Here is a 10,418-nt window from a genome sequence, read left to right as displayed (position 1 = left end):
ACAAAATCAATTATCTATGAATATGTCAGATATACAAAACTTTTAGAGAAAAAAAAATAAAAAATTTCAGAGACATTTACCGATTTAAATGGGCTTCCTAGGTGGCACAGTGGTAAAGAATCTGCCTGCCAATACAGGACATGCAGGAGACTTGGGTTCAATTCCTGGGTTGGGAAGATCCCCTGGAGGAGGAAATAGCTATCCACTCTAGTATTCTTACCTGGAGAATTCCATGGACAGAGGAACCTGGAGGACTCCAGCCCATGGGGTCGCTTAAGAGTCGGATGTGACTTCGTGAACAACTTCGGGAGGTGGTTTCACACTACATGGTATAAACGTTCAGGATATGCTTACCAGGTATGACACAGAAATTTCACTCCTAGCTATACGCTGATACATACACAAGAAGGTTCACAGCACTGTTTTTGATAAAATTACCCCAAACTGTAAACATTTCAAACTGTCATCACTGGCAGACGGGATAAAGATATTGTGGGATTTTTTATAAAGTACAATTTTTATAGCAATAAAATTGGATAAATTACAGCCGCACACAAAATAGCTACATCTTATTTAAAAAATTAAGAGCAAGAGAAAATTTATCATCCCACTTAAGAAATTTGAAAACAAGCAAAACTAAACACATTATCTATGGATACATGCATGTATGAAGATAATATAATGTAAAGCAGGAAATGATTAGCATAAAAGTCTGGATAAGTGGTATTCTCTCATGGATGGGAGGGGAGTTGGGAGTAGGAAAGACAGCACAGATGAGTCATTTTTGTGTTAGATAATTCCTATTTTTTGACCTGGGTGGTGATTGTACTGACACATGGTTTTAAACTATTTGTTAAACTAGGTTGCTACTGCTGCTAAGTCATGTCAGCCATGTCCGATTCTGTGCTACCCCATAGACGGAAGCCCACCAGATTCCCCCGTCCCTGAGATTCTCCAGGCAAGAACACTGGAGTGGGTTGCCATTTCCTTCTCCAATGCATGAAAGTGAAAAGTGAAAGGGTAGTTGCTCAGTCGTGTCCGACTCTTCACGACCCCATGGACTGCGTGCAGCCTGCCAGGCTCCTCCATCCATGGAATTTTCCAGGAAAGAGTACGAGTGGGGTGCCATTGCCTCATGTACACTTTAGACATAGGTAATATTTCACAATAAAAATATGTGTATGTGTGTGTGTGAGCGAGAGAGAGATTGATTGATTCTTGGTTTGGTTTATGTGGCCCCAAGAAACTTACTGTTCACTGAAGCAGGCATTTTCCAGCAATAATAAAAATTTTTGCTGTCTTAGAAAATGGATTGAAGATGAAAAAAGAAACATTCAGCCTTCCCAGATAGCGCAGTGGTAAAGAATCCACCTTCTAAGCAGGAGATGTGGGTTTGACTCCTGTATCAGGAAGGAAATGAAGAAGAAAATGGCAACGCACTCCAGTATACTTGCCTGAAAAATCCCATGGACAGAGGAGCCTGGCGGACTACAGACCTTGGGGTTGCAAAGAGTCAGACATAACTTAGAGACTACACAACAACAAAGAAACATTGAGTTATAAGAAAAGCAGTGTGTAGTTCAAACATAGACAAGGGTTAAAATGCTAAAGAGCCTATGAACTTCAGCAAATCAGTTTCATTGTGATATTGCTGCCCCCATGTTTAATCTGTGCTGAATTTTTCTAAGTTCATAGTGGCTTCTCAAATATCTGCTTCCCTGTTTTCTCTTAGAAGTTGTCGACTGGGAAAGAAAAAAAAAGCACAACCTAAAAATTGAGAGTTATGTTTTATTCAGCAGATACTCTGAGGACTTAAGCCTGGGAGACAGGACGCTCAGATCACTCAGTGAACACTCCGAGGAGGTGAAGAGACAGCCAGAATAGATAGCAGTTTTTGCAACAAAGACCAGGTAGTTGAAACTTCAAGAGATTACTGGTAACTAAAGAAAAACAGACATCTCAAGGTAAATAATTTAGCTTTTTTCTTTTCTTTTTTTTGTATGGGAAGATGCAAGAGTTTGGGCTCACTGAAATCATTGCTTTGATCTGCATCTTAGGTAATGGGGTCAATATCCTATGCTTTCTCATCCTGAGTCTCCTTGGGATACATTGTTGAGGTGGGGGACAGAGGGTGGCTGCAGCAGTTGACCACTAGTTGGCAGCCATCCTTTTTCCAACTGAGTTCCCTCAGGGTTCATTGTCATTGGCTGTATTATGATGACTTGATGGCTTCAATATCCTTTGTTCACTGATATGGCAGGTGACATTTTTTCCATGGACAAAGTAGATGAAATTAGAACAAAATAGTTTTATTTTTTCCCCAGCTGAAGCTCTCCTACTACAGGAGGTAGTGAATGAATCCTATGTCTTTGAAGCTATGAGTTTACAAAGTATGGGAGCAAAAAGGAGTAACAGGGTAACTCTTGAGTTGTGTTTCTAGAAGTTGTTGTTGTTTAGTTGCTAAGTCATGTCCAATTCTTTGCCACCCTATGGACTATAGCCACCAGGCTCCTTTTTCCATGGTATTTTCCAGGCAAGAATACTAGAGTGGGTTGCCATTTCCGTGTCCAGGGGCTCTTCCCAACCCAGGGATGGAACCTGTGTCTCTTGTGTCGCTTACATTGGCAGGCAGATTCTTTACCACTGAGCCACAAGGGAAGCCCATTTCCAGAAGTTAGATGGTGCATATTTTTATTTCAGTAGCTCTCCACTGCTATGGGAATACTACACTCTTGGTTTTGTTCTTCACAGTTATAAACTGCAATTTTGTAACTATATATTTTTAAAAAAACTGTAACTTTAAATAGCACTAAGAGTTCACTGTGAAACTTTTAACTCCCAGGAAAACAAAAATAAAACTAAAACTACCTTCGAACACATGAACACAATAAAACCCTCATCAAAATGACTTCCTGTAACTGGAACAAGTACGATTCCACATTCTAAGAAAGTAAAAAAGATCTGTATGTTCTGTTAAAAATAATCACATTGAACATTCGAGTAAGAGGAAGTTAAGAGAACTACAAATCCTTTCAGGGGAGAATGAATAGCTAAGAGAGTTAATGAAGGGTAAGTTTATGCATTCAGGCCATGATATTGCTAACTTAGAACAAGCTGTCTTCAAATGTTTAAAATAATCATCCTAGAAAAAATAAATCACTGTAATATGGTTTAAATTAGAGTAGTAGAGTAAAATTAGGCAAAAACAAAATTATATATTATTTTACTTAAAGGCTAATTGAAAAAAATCTTTTCAGGATGATTGATTACAGTATGAAAATGACTTTTTAGGAAACAAATAATTTTCTCAAAGATTTTTATAAGACTTCTCCTTTTTCAGCGTGGAGAACACCAGTGAATTAAGGTCTGTTTGTTCTGGTGAAGGATTTTTTTCCCCTTTTTTGCTTCCCTACTATGCCAGGCTGGTACCTCCAGTTCTTCACCACTGAGACAAAGAACTCAAATCAAGAGAACTGGAAGGAAAGGACCATAAGGTAAACTTTACATGCTTGTGTGCAAAACTCCAAGAACTTCAATCTTGATCCTAAGCTCTTAATAGCCACATAATTTAGAACAAGACACTCAAACTTTATAGGTCTGCTGCTTTGATCTGTAAGCTAGGGATAAAATTACTTATCTTGCCTACATCATTGGGTTGTTAAAAGGATCCAATAAAGAATGTGCTGTGAAAATACAAAGCTAAGGAGAGGATCATTATTACTTCAGGACAACTCCAGACTGCCTGTTCTACCCCACTTTCTCAGCATCCTTTGTCCTGACCCAGCTCTGGTCTTGCTGTTGGAGCTCCAAGCTCTGTCACTTGAGCCAGCCATAGGACAGCAGCAGCAGTAGTCTTGAAGCCACACTCCTTGGATGGGATTCAAACCTGCTGCACCTCAGAAGGGACTTGAACTCACAATCCCTGAGCTTAAGAGGGCACTTGAACCAACAGTCTTCTGATTGAAACTGCATACCTGGTCTCAGGACTTACTGAAGCTCAGATTCTTTATGTTTCTACAAAGAAAGAATTCATTCAGAGGTAAAGTGACAGGTAAGAAGTACACTTAACAGTATACCAAGGGAACTTTTCATGCAAAGATAGGCTCGATAAAGGACAGAAATGGTATGGACCTAAAAGAAGCAGAAGATATTAAGAAGAGGTGGCAAGAATAAACAGAACTGTACAAAAAAGATCTTCATGACCTGGATAATCACGATGGTGTGATCACTCATCTAGAGCCAGACATCCTGGAATGTGAAGTCAAGTGGGCCTTAGAAAGCATCACTACGAACAAAGCTAGTGGAGGTAATGGAATTCCAGTGGAGCTATTTCAAATCCTGGAAGATGATGCTGTGAAAGTGCTGCACTCAATATGCCAGCAAATTTGGAAAACTCAGCAGTGGCCACAAGACTCGAAAAGGTCAGTTTTCATTCCAATTCCAAAGAAAGGCAATGCCAAAGAATGCTCAAACTACCGCACAATTGCACTCATCTCACATGCTAGTAAAGTAATGCTCAAAATTCTCCAAGCCAGACTTCAGCAATATGTGAACCATGAACTCCCTGATGTTCAAGCTAGTTTTAGAAAAGGCAGAGGAACCAGAGATCAAATTGCCAACATCCGCTGGATCATGGAAAAAGCAAGAGAGTTCCAGAAAAATATCTATTTCTGCTTTATTGACTATGCCAAAGCCTTTGACTGTGTGGATCACAATAAACTGTAGAAAATTCTGAAAGAGATGGGAATACCAGACCACCTGACCTGCCTCTTGAGAAATCTATATGCAGGTCAGGAAGCAACAGTTAGAACTGGACATGGAACAACAGACTGATTCCAAATAGGAAAAGGAGTCTGTCAAGGCTGTATGTTGTCACCCTGCTTATTTAACTTATATGCAGAGTACATCATGAGAAACGTTGGACTGGAAGAAACACAAGCTGGAATCACGATTGCCAGGAGAAATATCAGTAACCTCAGATATGCAGATGACACCACCCTAATGGCAGAAAGTGAAGAGGAACTAAAAAGCTTCTTGATGAAAGTGAAAAAGGAGAGTGAAAAAGTTGGCTTAAAGCTTAACATTCAGAAAATGAAGATCATGGCATCCGGTCCCATCACTTCATGGGAAATAGATGGGGAAACAGTGGAAACAGTGTCAAACTTTATTTTTTTAGGCTACAAAATCACTGCAGATGGTGATTGCACCCATGAAATTGAAAGACACTTACTCCTTGGAAGAAAAGTTATGAGCAACCTAGATAGCATATTCAAAAGCAGAGACATTACTTTGCCAACTAAGGTCCATCTATCAAGGCTATGGTTTTTCCAGTAGTCATGTATGGATGTGAGAGTTGGACTGTGAAGAAGGCTGAGCGCTGAAGAATTGATGCGTTTGAACTGTGGTGTTGGAGAAGACTCTTGCTAGTCCCTTGGACTGCAAGGAGATCCAACCAGTCCATCCTGAAGGAGATCAGCCCTGGGATTTCTTTGGAAGCTGAAACTCCAGTACTTTGTCCACCTCATGCGAAGAGTTGACTCATTGGAAAAGACTCTGATTCTGGGAGGGATTGGGGGCAGGAGGAGAAGGGGATGACAGAGGATGAGATGGCTGGATGGCATCACTGACTCGATGGACGTGAGTCTGAGTGAACTCCGGGAGTTGGTGATGGACAGGGAGGCCTGGCGTGCTGCGATTCATGGGGTTGCAAAGAGTCGGACACGACTGAGCAACTGAACTGAACTGAACTAACAGTATAGGATGCTTGTGAGAGATACAATAGGGCAGGCAAGTGTGTAATGCACCAAGAGCTGAGTGGACTATAGTTTTATAATCAAGGAAAAGTGGGGAGGGTGAGAGTCTTTCATCATTTTTGGAGTCTTTCATCATTCACTCCCCCTACACATTGGGCAAGGGAGTTTTTGACCCTGTTTGGCCCAACCAGGACTGTTTCAGGGCTCTGGAAATGAGCAAAAGGGCGGTAACATATACTAAAACATGATAAGTTATCTCAGGGTTCAGGTATAATGTCACCTTTGCCCTATGTTTCTGCTCTTAATACATGCAAAAGAAGCCTCTTCCCAAGGATCATTAGCATGCAGACTTCAATGGGTTAGATGTAAGTCTCATTCCATCATTGTTCTATTGTTTGGGGGCATGTCTCCTGCTTCTGCTGCATGATTTTGTTGCTAAGCAAGCCTGCTTTCTTGAGTGATCATTATACAGGTTCTCCCATACTTTTCTCTCTACTTGTGATTTCTTAATGTGATTAACTATTTAGTCACCCTCTTTGTCCATTTAATCTGTCCCTATCAGTCTGGACAATTGGAGATGAAGAAGCTTAACAGAGCAGTCCTAATGGCTTAGTTCCTTGTAGCTCAGACAGTAAAGAATCTGCCTGCAGTGCAGGAGACCCAGGTTTGATCCCTGGGTTGAGAAGATCCTCTGGAGAAGGAAATGGCCCACTCCATTATTCTTGCCTGGAGAATCCTATGGACAAAGGAGCCTGGCAGGCTAGAGTCGGACATGACTGAGCAACTAACATGACATGACTGAATGGCTTAGTTACCACCGGTTACGAGCTATACTCTGTTAGATTCACAACCAGAAAGAACATTCCTGACAATTATTCTCTAATAGTAGAAATGTTTTTGAAGATCTTTTTTCCTAGCTTGGAGTCCTCTCATTCTGATCTCTAAAAATGAAGACCTGGGATTTTTGTTATCAAGGATGACTCTTCACTCTGGTAGAGAAGCCATCGCCTTCTCTACCAGAAATAGCTCCATCCTCATAGTTGAATCATGAAATGAGTAGGGGATGGTGGAATTTGGTCTACTGAGCATTGCTAGAGATAGGCAGCACTGTTCAGGCCTACGAAATGGTGACGTTACAAAATAAAATATATCCTCTAGTGGGTTGTGGAAGAATGTCTAGTGGCAGTGTTTTCTAGACTTTTCTGGGCAGAACACAAGCTTTGTATTGCTATTACAGGTAAAGAATTTATATGCCTAAATATATAATTATAGGGGTCAATATAAAAAGGAATTTTCCCATTCATTATGAGAGTTCACAGGCCTAGGAAGGAATACATTAAGGTTTAGGAATGTTAATAGGCACTTGGGCATCAACAAAGTTGAAATCAAGACTAACCAGACTAACTTGCCTTACTGTCAAAACAAGATTTCTCAACAGTGGTGCTGTCCACATTTTGAGCTGAATAATTCTTTGCTGTAGGTCTGTGTCCCGTGTATTGTAGGATGTTCAGCAGCATCCCTAGCCTCTGCTCACTAGATGGCAAAAGCATCTCCTACTCATGACAACCAGAAATGCCTCCAGACATTGCAAAGTCCACTGGGAAGCAAAATCAATCCTGGTAGAAAACCACTAGACCATTCATTTCACTTACTGCATAAAAATACTGTTTTTACTTCTGGAAGTTTTCTCTCCTAAAAAAATATACTTTACAAATAATCAGCAAATTTTAGTTCCCACTAGTTTAACCAACAATGTTTATGACTTTCTCTCTCTGTAACTGCTCAATGGTGTCTGACTCTTTGTAACCCCATAGACTGTAGCTCACCAGGCTCCTCTGTCCGTGAAATTCTCCAGGCAAGAATACTGGAATGGGTAGTCATTTCCTCCTTCAGGGGATCTTCCTGACCCAGGGATCAAACCCAGGTCTTTTGCAGGGCAGGCAGATTCTTTACTGTTGGAGCCATCTTTATGACTTTACAAGTTACAAAATACTTGTAAGAAATACTTCTACATACAATATTATGAAGTGAAAGAAGGAAAGGAGGTAATGTTTACTGGGTATTTACTATGTGCTATTTGCTACAAATACATTTTGCTACAAATACATGTGCAATTTACCATTGTTTCAAATACATTCTTCTACTTCAGTTCCGTCAGTTCAGTCGCTCAACCTTGTTTGACTCTTTGCGATCCCATTAATCGCAGCACACCAGGCATCCCTGTCCATCCCCAACTCCCAGAGTTTACCCAAACTCATGTCCATCGAGGCAGTGATGCCCTCCAGCCATCATCAGGGTCTTTTCCAATGAGTCAACTCTTTGCATGAAGTGGCCAAAGTATTGGAGCTTCAGCTTCAAAATCAGTCCTTCCAATGAACACCCAGGACTGATCTCCTTTAGGATGGACTGGTTGGATCTCCTTGCAGTCCAAGGGACTCTCAAGAGTCTTCTCCAGCCCCACAGTTCAAAAGAATCAATTCTTCGGGCTCAGCCTTCTTCACAATCCAACTCTCACATCCATACATGACCACTGGTAAAACCATACCCTTGACTAGACGGACCTTTGTTGGCAAAGTAGCATCTCTGCTTTTTAATATGCTATCTAGGTTAGTCATAACTTTTCTTCCAAGGAGTAAGCATCTTTTAATTTCATGGCTGCAGTCACCATCTGCAGTGATTTTGGAGCCCAAAAAAATAAAGTCTGACACTGTTTCCACTGTTTCCCCATCTATTTCCCATGAAGTGATAGGACTGGATGCCATGATCTTCATTTTCTGAATGTTGAGCTTTAAACCAACTTTTTCACTCTCCTCTTTCACTTTCATCAACAGGCCTTTTAGTTCCTCTTCACTTTCTGCCATAAGGGTGGTGTCATATGCATATCTGAGGTTATTGATATTTCTTCTGGCAATCGTGATTCCAGCTTGTGCTTCTTCCAGCCCAGTGTTTCTCATGATGTACTCTGCACATAAATTAAATAAGCAGGGTGACAACATACAGCCTTGACGTACTCCTTTTCCTATTTGGAACCAGTCTGTTGTCCCATGTCCAGTTCCAACTGTTGCTTCCTAACCTGCATATAGATTTCTCAAGAGGCAGGTCAGGTGGTCTGGTATTTCCATCTCTTTCAGAATTTTCTACAGTTTATTGTGATCCACACTGTCAAAGGCTTTGGCATAGACAATAAAGCAGAAACAAATGTTCTTCTGGAATGCTCTTGGTTTTTCGATGATCCAGATCTTGGATAATTTCTACAGGAGTTATTTCCCTACATTTGTAGATGAGGAAACAAGCTTACAGATGTTAATCTTTCCCCAGAACTCTAACTTAGCATCTTGACTTCATCTTTTACTTATCCCACATAACAGCTGCCAGTGAGACACTGATCTCTTATACTTGAGGGGTGAAAATAGCAGTTATAATCCATGTGTTAGAATTAACTGTCACCTTAGGGGCCCACTTCATTTTTTTATGGTGGTGTCACACTTTTACAGCATAAGAGTCTGGCCTCAAATCACCAAGTTGCAGGCATGTAGCATCATTAAAAGAAAATTCAATTCAGCATCCTGCAACAGGCCAATTAACCAAATCATCCCACACTCCCCCTGGATCAGTGAGTTACATTACCCTTCCATCTGGCTGGTTTGTAACACCAGAGGGCAAGTGTAACTAGGGTAGCAAATGTTACAGGGGATCTGCAACAATGGAAGGGGTTTTCATTGCAGCCACATGAACAATTGAGCATTAAATAATAAATGCCTCTTTTCTCAAAATTCCTTTGGCTGCTGCATCTCAGAGTTCATCCCATTCTTCCTGGTCATCCTCTCCCCAGTCTTCAATCTGCCATTGCACAGGTTAATCAGTCCTGTCCCTTGGGTATCCCCTCTCATTCTCCGATTCTCCAGATCCTTTCACCTTTGGCTGTCTCCTAAATTAGATTTCCTTCATTTGCAGAGCAATTAGCTCTCCACTTCCTTCTCAGGTTGGGGTCCACCTTCCTGGTGGCTCAGATGGTAAAGTATCCGCCTGCGGTGCAGGGTATCCAGGTTCGATCTCCGGGTCGGGAAGATCCCCTGGAGAAGGGAATGGCTACCTACCCCAGTATTATTGCCTGGAGAGTCCCAGGGACAGAGAAGACTGGCAGGCTACAGTCTGTAGGGGTCGCAAAGATTGAGCGACTAATACTTTCACTTTTTTACTTTTCTGCATATTCAGAGAGGCATCTGTCACTCTGCCAAATGGAAACCCGTCTCCTCAGGAGCTCACCCTGTGCAGCTCTGAAGGACTGGCAGTCCTTGCACTGTCCGTGTGCCCGGTGTCCCCAAACCACCCCCATTTTCCTCCTCCCAAGCTCTGTGAGTAGGAGAGTTCAACACAGACATTTGTTTTCCCATTGATAAGAGTTATCTAGCCACCCCCATGCACATAATGAAAGGAAGCAGCGGTTAGTTGGTTTTAATTTTTTTAAATACTTTGTTTTGAAGTATAAAATACAAACTGAAAACAGTGCACACTTACACATATATATCCCAATTAATTTTTATAAGCTGAACAAACTTGTGTAATCAACATCTAGAACAAGAAACAGAACATCACAAGCTTTCCAGAACCTCTTTGTTCCCTCTACCAATTTTTCTAAGTGACAGGGTTTGTATATACCAGCAC

Source organism: Capricornis sumatraensis, chromosome 15 (assembly GCF_032405125.1).
Source record: "Capricornis sumatraensis isolate serow.1 chromosome 15, serow.2, whole genome shotgun sequence".
In the NCBI taxonomy this organism is placed as follows: Eukaryota; Metazoa; Chordata; class Mammalia; order Artiodactyla; family Bovidae; genus Capricornis; species Capricornis sumatraensis.
Note: the sequence above shows the minus strand (reverse complement) of the source record.